This window comes from Pelobates fuscus, chromosome 9, assembly GCF_036172605.1.
Source record: "Pelobates fuscus isolate aPelFus1 chromosome 9, aPelFus1.pri, whole genome shotgun sequence".
In the NCBI taxonomy this organism is placed as follows: domain Eukaryota; kingdom Metazoa; phylum Chordata; class Amphibia; order Anura; family Pelobatidae; genus Pelobates; species Pelobates fuscus.
Window position 1 is genome coordinate 7,644,695 of NC_086325.1, and position 11,154 is coordinate 7,655,848.

An 11,154-nucleotide genomic window follows, 5' to 3' on the forward strand; every position below is an offset into this window, starting at 1 on the left:
CCAGGACTATCTAACGCTATGTTATATCCGCAATGTTTTTGTTTTAGTTCTGTTACCTCCATAAGGTTTAGATGGATAACACTTACGCTGACACGTAAACCCCCTTATTAGCTGAATTATTAGCTGACTTATTAGCTGACTTAAGGGCTGCACATCGCTCTCCCTTCCCCCCCCCCCCCCCACTTACTCACCCACAGCCTGTACACTATGCCCATTGTGTTAACTAGAGGGTGATAGCCTCCCCCATGCCCAGTTCTATGCCAGCCAACTAGCACCTGACCGGGAGACAAAAGGTCCAACTCGCCTCTACTCGCCCATACATGTAACAACATAATCCCCCCTGAGAGGTGAGAGACCGCCCAGCCACTACCGCAGACCACACAGCAAAGCTCTGTAGTTTCCAACGCTGACAGTCGCTCACTAGCCTGCAAACTTGCTGTGTGCTTGCTTTTGTTTTTACTGTTTGATTTTGTGTTTTATTTTCAATATAAAATATGCTGTATCTCAATGCCCGACCTTTGTTCATATCATGTTGAACCTGAAGTACTGCACCTGCTGTTGGGGCAAAGAAAGTACTACTGTTATACTTGCATAACAAAAATAAAGAATAAAAAAAAAAAAGAAAAATGGCCCCGTGCGTCATTACAGTGTCATGACTGGCGAGGACCTTCACCTCTCTAATCCTGGAAACGACACAGACAATGGCAATAGGGTCCACTAACATGCTGGAGCTGTTTTAACTGTTTAAAGGCTTCTCTTATCTATAAATTTTACTCCACCTTCAGACCTACTCACTGCCATGGTCTCCAGTGCACTCCTCAATCCTGATCTCGGATTGTCTCACCATTGTGATGAAATTCAGTTATCCCTTCACCTGTTTTGAACTATTGTTACCTTTGCCTCATACATTAAATGGATCCTGTAGTGCCATGAATACAAAGCTATATTCCTGGAACTACCTCTCTCGCACCCCTTACTCCCTTTATTTACTTACCTTATCCCAGCGCCAATGTCCCTCGGCTGGGTCAAAGCTCCGCCCCCTCCTCCATCCCATGACGAGCAGGGTCTAATGCGTATGCGTGGCAAATGCCGCTTGCGTGTTAGACCTCCCCATATGAAAGCACTTAATCAATGCTTTCCTATGGGGAAAAATCTGACGCTGGAGGTCCTCATGCAGAGTGTGAGGATGTCCAGGGTCAGATAACGGACCAAAACTCTGTTATGGTTCCGGAAGCCCTCTAGTGGCTGTCTGGGAGACAGCCACTGAGGACAGACTTAGAGCTGCAATGTAAACATTCTAGTTCTATGGAAATGAAATGTTTACCTTGCAGCACTAAGTGCAAAAGGGACACAGCACCCAGACCATTTCAATAAGCTGAAGTGGCCTGGGTGCCTACAGTGTCCCTTTAAGGCAGGCCACCTTTAAGACCTGATAATATGTTGCCATATCTGGTTCTCTGAGCTGGATTTGCAATATTGTGTGTTTGGATCTTGTAGGATGACAATCATGAAGGATGGAGATTACATGTATAAACACATTCTTTAAATGAACAATAGAGGGCGCTGACACAATACAATGATAGCAAGGAAATAGGAACACTCAAATATTTCTGCTTGATTCACGCAATAAAGAGCTGTCTCTTCTTCACTTTAAGCAAAATCAAATAGCCAACCAAAAGTTAGTTATAGGTTGTGCTAAACAAATATACACATTTTGTTAACTTTAAATTAGGGGGTTAGCTTACATACAATGTCCTTTCATTGCCAAACAAAGATGGATATATTAAATTTAAAGGGACACTATAGGCACCCAGACCACTTCAGATCATTAAAGTGGTCTGGGTGCATAGTCCCAGGTCCCTTAATCTTGCAAAGGTAATTATTGCAGTTTTTAATAAAACATTTTTAAAAATCTCCCTTTAACCCATTAAACATGTCACTGTCATTAGGTCACTTTGTTCCTACATGGGACTGTTCCTTTAACCCATTAAACATGTCACTGTCATTAGGTCACTTTGCTCCTACATGGGACTGTCCCTTTAACCCATTAAACATGTCACTGTCATTAGGTCACTTTGCTCCTACATGGGACTGTCCCTTTAACCCATTAAACATGTCACTGTCATTAGGTCACTTTGCTCCTACATGGGACTGTCCCTTTAACCCATTAAACATGTCACTGTCATTAGGTCACTTTGCTCCTACATGGGACTGTCCCTTTAACCCATTAAACATGTTGCTGTCATTAGGTCACTTTGCTCCTACATGGGACTGTCCCTTTAACCCATTAAACATGTCACTGTCATTAGGGCACTGTGCTCCTACATGGGACTGTCCCTTTAACCCATTAAACATGTCACTGTCATTAGGTCACTTTGTTCCTACATGGGACTGTCCCTTTAACCCATTAAACATGTCACTGTCATTAGGTCACTTTGCTCCTACATGGGACTGTCCCTTTAACCCATTAAACATGTCACTGTCATTAGGTCACTTTGCTCCTACATGGGACTGTCCCTTTAACCCATTAAACATGTCACTGTCATTAGATCACTTTGCTCCTACATGGGACTGTCCCTTTAACCCATTAAACATGTCACTGTCATTAGGTCACTTTGCTCCTACATGGGACTGTCCCTTTAACCCATTAATCATGTAACTCTGTCATTAGGTCACTTTGCTCCTACATGGGACTGTCCCTTTAACCCATTAAACATGTCACTGTCATTAGGTCACTTTGCTCCTACATGGGACTGTCCCTTTAACCCATTAAACATGTCACTGTCATTAGGTCACTGCTCCTACATGGGACTGTCCCTTTAACCCATTAAACATGTCACTGTCATTAGGTCACTTTGCTCCTACATGGGACTGTCCCTTTAACCCATTAAACATGTCACTGTCATTAGGTCACTTTGCTCCTACATGGGACTGTCCCTTTAACCCATTAAACATGTCACTGTCATTAGGTCACTTTGCTCCTACATGGGACTGTCCCTTTAACCCATTAAACATGTCACTGTCATTAGGTCACTTTGCTCCTACATGGGACTGTCCCTTTAACCCATTAAACATGTAACTGTCATTAGGTCACTTTGCTCCTACATGGGACTGTCTCTTTAACCCATTAAACATGTCACTGTCATTAGGTCACTTTGCTCCTACATGGGACTGTCCCTTTAACCCATTAAACATGTCACTGTCATTAGGTCACTTTGCTCCTACATGGGACTGTCCCTTTAACCCATTAAACATGTCACTGTCATTAGGTCACTTTGCTCCTACATGGGACTGTCCCTTTAACCCATTAAACATGTAACTGTCATTAGGTCACTTTGCTCCTACATGGGACTGTCCCTTTAACCCATTAAACATGTAACTGTCATTAGGTCACTTTGCTCCTACATGGGACTGTCTCTTTAACCCATTAAACATGTCACTGTCATTAGGTCACTTTGCTCCTACATGGGACTGTCCCTTTAACCCATTAAACATGTCACTGTCATTAGGTCACTTTGCTCCTACATGGGACTGTCCCTTTAACCCATTAAACATGTCACTGTCATTAGGTCACTTTGCTCCTACATGGGACTGTCCCTTTAACCCATTAAACATGTCACTGTCATTAGGTCACTTTGCTCCTACATGGGACTGTCCCTTTAACCCATTAAACATGTCGCTGTCATTAGGTCACTTTGCTCCTACATGGAACTGTCCCTTTAACCCGTTAAACATGTCACTGTCATTAGGTCACTTTCCTCCTACATGGGACTGTCCCTTTAACCCATTAAACATGTCACTGTCATTAGGTCACTTTGCTCCTACATGGGACTGTCACTTTAACCCATTAAACATGTCACTGTCATTAGGTCACTTTGCTCCTACATGGGACTGTCTCTTTAACCCATTAAACATGTCACTGTCATTAGGTCACTGTGCTCCTACATGGGACTGTCCCTTTAACCCATTAAACATGTCACTGTCATTAGGTCACTTTGCTCCTACATGGGACTGTCCCTTTAACCCATTAAACATGTCACTGTCATTAGGTCACTTTGCTCCTACATGGGACTGTCCCTTTAACCCATTAAACATGTCACTGTCATTAGGTCACTTTGCTCCTACATGGGACTGTCCCTTTAACCCATTAAACATGTAACTGTCATTAGGTCACTTTGCTCCTACATGGGACTGTCCCTTTAACCCATTAAACATGTAACTGTCATTAGGTCACTTTGCTCCTACATGGGACTGTCTCTTTAACCCATTAAACATGTCACTGTCATTAGGTCACTGTGCTCCTACATGGGACTGTCCCTTTAACCCATTAAACATGTCACTGTCATTAGGTCACTTTGCTCCTACATGGGACTGTCCCTTTAACCCATTAAACATGTCACTGTCATTAGGTCACTTTGCTCCTACATGGGACTGTCCCTTTAACCCATTAAACATGTCGCTGTCATTAGGTCACTTTGCTCCTACATGGAACTGTCCCTTTAACCCGTTAAACATGTCACTGTCATTAGGTCACTTTCCTCCTACATGGGACTGTCCCTTTAACCCATTAAACATGTCACTGTCATTAGGTCACTTTGCTCCTACATGGGACTGTCACTTTAACCCATTAAACATGTCACTGTCATTAGGTCACTTTGCTCCTACATGGGACTGTCCCTTTAACCCATTAAACATGTCACTGTCATTAGGTCACTTTGTTCCTACATGGGACTGTTCCTTTAACCCATTAAACATGTCACTGCCATTAGGTCACTTTGCTCCTACATGGGACTGTTCCTTTAACCCATTAAACATGTCACTGTCATTAGGTCAATGTCATCATAATCATGTGAATAAGCCCTTACATGAGAGAGACCTATAAACCTGTGTTTGTAAATCCAGTTGATTATCAGATAGAATATAATATTATGGAGTCTCCTTGCTGCAATAGGACATGAACCTACATATATGGTCTATCTGTAACCCTTTAAACATGGCTCTTTAGGTAATCCTCTCCACTCTTTCCTGATAATTGATTGTCATGTCAGAGGAAACCGGTTTAAATCTTCTAGTCATATGTTGTTAGCCCTGGGTGTGTCCTTCATTCCAGAAGTGGTGGGACCAGTAGAACCACTTTGCAGAGTAGTCCATAGTTAATCTTTATAAACCTGGTGTCCTAAACTGTTCAGACAACTGACTTAATGTGGAAGATTTATAGTTTCATATCTCCAATATTGCCCTGAAATGACCCTGTACCCAGAAAGGAAGGGGTGGAATATCTCGCTAAAGATTATGGATAATAGGAAAGACCACGTCTAGTTTGCCATCACATAGAGCAGTGTCTTAGCTCAGCAGGCTGCAGAATATTGTCAGTAAAATTCAATGCCATAAAGTACTTGTTCAGGATGTGGAAAATAGTTAATAACGTTGTATTCCCAGGACGTGGAATGTTGTTAATAAAGTTTTATTCCCAGGACGTGGAATGTTGTTAATAAAGTTTTATTCCCAGGTTGTGGAATGTTGTTAATAAAGTTTTATTCCCCGGACCCACAGGGGCACACTATACTGGATCAGGATATCTCGAGAGTGACGTTTTATTCCCAGGACCCACAGGGGCACACTGTACTGGATCAGGATATCTCGAGAGTGAAGTTTTATTCCCAGGATCCACAGGGGCACACTGTACTGGATCAGGATATCTCGAGAGTGACGTTTTATTTCCAGGATCCACAGGGGCACACTGTACTGGATCAGGATATCTCGACAGTGACGTTTTATTCCCAGGATCCACAGGGGCACACTGTACTGGATCAGGATATCTCGAGAGTGAAGTTTTATTCCCAGAATCCACACGGGCACACTGTAGTGGATCAGGATATCTCGAGAGTGAAGTTTTATTCCCAGGACCCACAGGGGCACACTGTACTGGATCAGGATATCTCGAGAGTGAAGTTTGATTCCCGGGATCCACAGGGACACACTGTACTGGATCAGGATATCTCGAGAGTGAAGTTTTATTCCCAGGATCCACAGGGGCACACTGTACTGGATCAGGATATCTCGACAGTGACGTTTTATTCCCAGAATCCACAGGGGCACACTGTACTGGATCAGGATATCTCGAGAGTGAAGTTTTATTCCCAGGATCCACAGGGGCACACTGTACTGGATCAGGATATCTCGAGAGTGAAGTTTTATTCCCAGGACCCACAGGGGCACACTGTACTGGATCAGGATATCTCGAGAGTGACGTTTTATTCCCAGGACCCACAGGGGCACACTGTACTGGATCAGGATATCTCGAGAGTGAAGTTTTATTCCCAGGATCCATAGGGGCACACTGTACTGGATCAGGATATCACGAGAGTGAAGTTTTATTCCCAGGACCCACAGGGGCACACTGTACTGGATCAGGATATCTCGAGAGTGACGTTTTATTTCCAGGACCCACAGGGGCACACTGTACTGGATCAGGATATCTCGAGAGTGAAGTTTTATTCCCAGGATCCATAGGGGCACACTGTACTGGATCAGGATATCACGAGAGTGAAGTTTTATTCCCAGGACCCACAGGGGCACACTGTACTGGATCAGGATATCTCGAGAGTGAAGTTTTACTCCCAGTATCCACAGGGGCACACTGTACTGGATCAGGATATCTCGACAGTGAAGTTTTATTCACTAAGAAAATAAAAAGTTATATGCGCTCTCTCCTTAATCCCTATGTATATTTAGACAAATGGAGGTCATTTAGTTGCTCCAATGGCCATTGGAGGGAATGCCCGCCTGCCAACGTTAAGGCAGACCCCCCTAAGCGGGTCCTACACTGACCCTTAACGTTGCTTCCTTGAGCTTCTGGCAAAGATATCTCTAATGAGACAGAGAGGGGTATTTTTTTATATACACCCCTATATACATGGGATGGGTGGCAGCATTGTAACCAGGCTGTGTGATACAAAGTAAATACAAATACAAAAAGAGAAGTCCTGCGCTCACTCCCATCACTAATGGGCCGGCAGCAAGGACCACAGTACACAACAGCCCCAATATATAGTAAAAACCAACAAAAAGAACATGTTACCTGTGCTCTCTCCTTAATTCTTTGTTTTTTACTATATAGGAGGGCTGATGTGTACTGTAGTCATGCTGCCGGCCCAGTAGTGATGGGAGTGAGCGCAGGACTTCTCTTTTTGTATAAGTTTTATTCACTGTCAATATCTATAGTGCCAGACCTCGTTCCTGAAATATTGCCATGCTCAAAAAAGGACCCTAAATGTGGTAACTAACCCCTTCTCTGTGAATGTAATGGAGACTCCAAATGGAAATCAATGGCCTTCAATGTGACTCAGAATTCTAGTGCCCTTCTACAATTTTAGCTAAAGCATTTAGAAAATGTATAAATTTAAATCAGCTCTGTCGCCCCAAACATATCTTTCCCCAAATGTTTCCTCTTCTCTGAACCTGTTCTGTTCCTTCTTTCGGATGTCTTTCTCATAAAATACATAAGACAAAGAAGGCAATACTTTGTTTTATGTATTCCTCCTCCGATCGACAAAGCTGCACTTCATTTATCAAGTGCCTTTTTCCTGAAATACTCACCTCCATGTCCCTCGTCTATAATCACCATCCCCTGTCCTTCAACAAGCGTTACACAGGCCCCGTACAGTAGCCTTTGCCTCTGGGTTCCTTGGCATGCGCTGTGAGTGTTGTTGCTGTAGCATCGGAGTACGGGAAAACGAAGGCAGAGACTAAGTGTCACATGGCGCCCGCCTGGATAGAAATGCAGAGCCAAAATCAAATTATTAAAAAAGTGAGAGAAAAAAATATATATTTAGAAGTGAGAGAGATGGGGACAGAAGGGCAAAACCCAGCACATGACTAGAGTTACTTCAGTTACAGAAGTGACAAAATTAAAGTTACCAGACTTCCTCATAAACAAGGAAGTCGTGAAGAATATAATATACAACATAAAACCTCTGTGAGGCCTTCTACAATACAGATAAAGTATTGTCTAATATCCCAGCTGCTGTGCACGCCAACTCCCATCACCCTATGTCACCCACTCCATCATTACAGTGGGTGACATAGGGTGATGGGAGTTGGCGTGCACAGTGAACATGACTGAGATCCTCTATGGAGGAATACAGAGCCAGAGAATATATCACTGGCTTGGAACAATGGGAGTGGTACTTGGCTGACTGAGGACAATATGAAATGTAGTTGTACGCCAACATGCAAGCTGCCCAAAGCAATCTTAGGTGCTTGTTTCAGGAAAACTCAGGAATACTTTCCCTGTAAGACCCATTTCCTTTACAGAGCCTCACCCTGCTGTTATTTCATCACAGGTTATACAAATCCCTAATCCCTCTTTCTATGCAGAGAGGGACAATCCGTCCACATTATAACACGGGTACATCCTCCGACTCTTACAGCTACATGACACGCAGGTTAGATCAGTGAAAAGGATTGTACAGGACACATTATTCATACAAAAACAAAGGGGTTTACTAAAAGTGTTAGCTCCATATACTCGGAACCTGATACTTGCATTTCAGAGACAATGCTGTTTGCTATTTTTTGTATGAATTGTTTGTTTTTATCGTGGAAACGCCAATATAGAAATGTTGGAATCCTTGTAGAGCAATCAGACTGTCAGTATAAAACGACAGCTGTTTTCGTTAGGAGTAGCACATCGTGTTTGCAATATTTACTAAATAATGTAACATCACATAACAGGGTGCAGTGATGAGAACCCAAAACCCAGAGGACACACGATATATTGTGATCAGTAATCATTCCCTCCAATGTAAACTCAGTCGCAAAGGCGTTGCTGGTTCCCTAAACACTTGGTGCTTCACCCCAAAGAAAACTCGACGGCCACTCTCTTGATGCTCTTCACTAAGCCAATTCAATTCCCCTAAACCTGCACAATTAACCCCTGAGTTGTAGTAAATTGAAAAAAAACGAATTCTAAGACTTGGAAAAGAAAGAGAATCTGAGGGGGCAGGGCGGAAGTGTCTTCTCATAGCTCTGGCTTTTCAATTCTCAAATTAGGGCAAAATCGCAGAAGGATAACGCAGAAACCGTCTGGTCCTAGCTGCTGACAAACCCTGTCACTGCCTGTGCTGATATCTGCCTGAATTATGTTGGTTGGCGTCCGATCTGCCTAGCTCTTGCCTTATTCTGGCTCTGCGGTCTACTGTACCTAGGGACTCGGGAAAGCGTCCAATCTCCTAAATCAGTGAGCACAATTCACTGAGGCCTCTACACAAACTCGTTATCCCCCCCACAGACCGGTGGGGGATATCCGAGTCCCCACTGGTGAACTGCCCTGAGAACAGCCAAAAGACCCAGCAGGGCTGTGAAGCGGACTCTCTTCCAAGTGTGACAGATGTCTGCCGAGGGGAGGTCTACAGCTCAGCAATCTTCCAAAGCCTGGACCTTAAGTGTGGACCGCATTGCGCAAGCCTTCAGGCTACTCAGGAGTATATTCTGGCAACAGGCAAAGAGGCCTATGGAGGGGCTCAACCTGGTCCTCCAAAGAATCCTGACACACTGCGACCTGTCCCGAGAGGCCCTGATTCTGCATCGATGGCACAGAACCGGAGGAAGGTGATCCGAAGGACATCTGCAAGCCAAAAGCCTGGTTTCGTGGTTGGTCGTTACCTTCCTAGACCTCGGTCCAAATGGGGATACACCCCTAGACACAGCTCACATGCTCAGATGGCAGACACCTACTGTGCGAATCAACAGCAAGAAAGAGGATCCCGAGCTCCAGTCCTGATCACAGTCCTTGATGGGACCCATGAGGTTAAAGAGCTGGACTGAGCACCAGCCTCGGGCGGGTGGGGAACAAATTTACAGGACTTGGTTTACTCCATGCAAGAACACACATTCCGAAGGCCATAGGCTGAATTCCAGAGTCTACGTGTCTCGTCACACTTACACTCTTTGCTATTTAGTGGGCAATTTTTTTCCATTTTATATTAATTCTCATTGATCTATCTTGTTATTATTACTCCCTAGCATTCCTAGTGGCATTATATTTCCTTCCTTTTTTATTATATCAGCTCTTCTTGCCTATTCAGGTGGAGATCTTAATTGTCCATTTGCAATGGTTAAATGGCGAATGCAGTGCTATTTCAATACATTCAATAGAAATGTAGGCAGCACAAAACTCCACAATTCAGAGAAAGTTTATAATTAGTATGATTCTGTAAGAATTTATCAGACATGTCGGAAAGGCTCTAAATTCTCTGCAAACTGGTTCCAGAAGACTGGGGGGTTTGAGAGCAGAAACTTTAACTTGATGATGTCCCCTCTGTCCTGTGGCATGTTTTGGGGTGATGGTGATGTTTTGGGGTGATGGGGATGTAATGAGTTCCTATTGTACAGTGCTATGGACTTTGCTGGCGCCATAAAAATAATAATAATAGAAACCCTGCCTGTGTCATGTTTTGGGGTGATGTTTGAGGTGATGTTTTGGGGTGATGGGTGATGTTTTGGGGTGATGGGGTGATGTTTTGGGGTGATGGGGATGTAATTAATTACAGCGATATGGACTGTGCTGGCGCGATATAAATAATAATAACAGTAACCCTGCCTGTGTCATGTTCTGGGGTGATGTTTTGGGGTGATGGGGTGATGTTTTGAGGTGATATTTTGGGGTGATGTTTGAGGTGATGTTTTGGGGTGATGGTGATGTTTTGAGGTGATATTTTGGGGTGATGTTTGAGGTGATGTTTTGCGCTGATGGTGATGTTTTGAGGTGATGGTTTGGGGTGATGTTTGAGATGATGTATTGGGGTGATGTTTGAGGTGATGTTTTGGGGTGATGGTGATGTTTGAGGTGATGTTTTGGGATGATGTTTGAGGTGATGTTTCAGGGTGATGTTTGAGGTGATGGTGATGTTTTGAGGTGATGTTTTGAGGTGATGTTTTGGGGTGATGGTGATGTTTGAGGTGATCTTTTGGGATGATGTTTGAGGTGATGGTGATGTTTGAGATGATGTATTGGGGTGATGTTTGAGGTGATGTTTTGAGGTGATGTTTTGGGGTGGTGGTGATGTTTGAGGTGATGTTTTGGGATGATGTTTGAGGTGATGTTTGAGGTGATGGTGATGTTTTGAGGTGATGTTTTGGGTGATGTTTTGG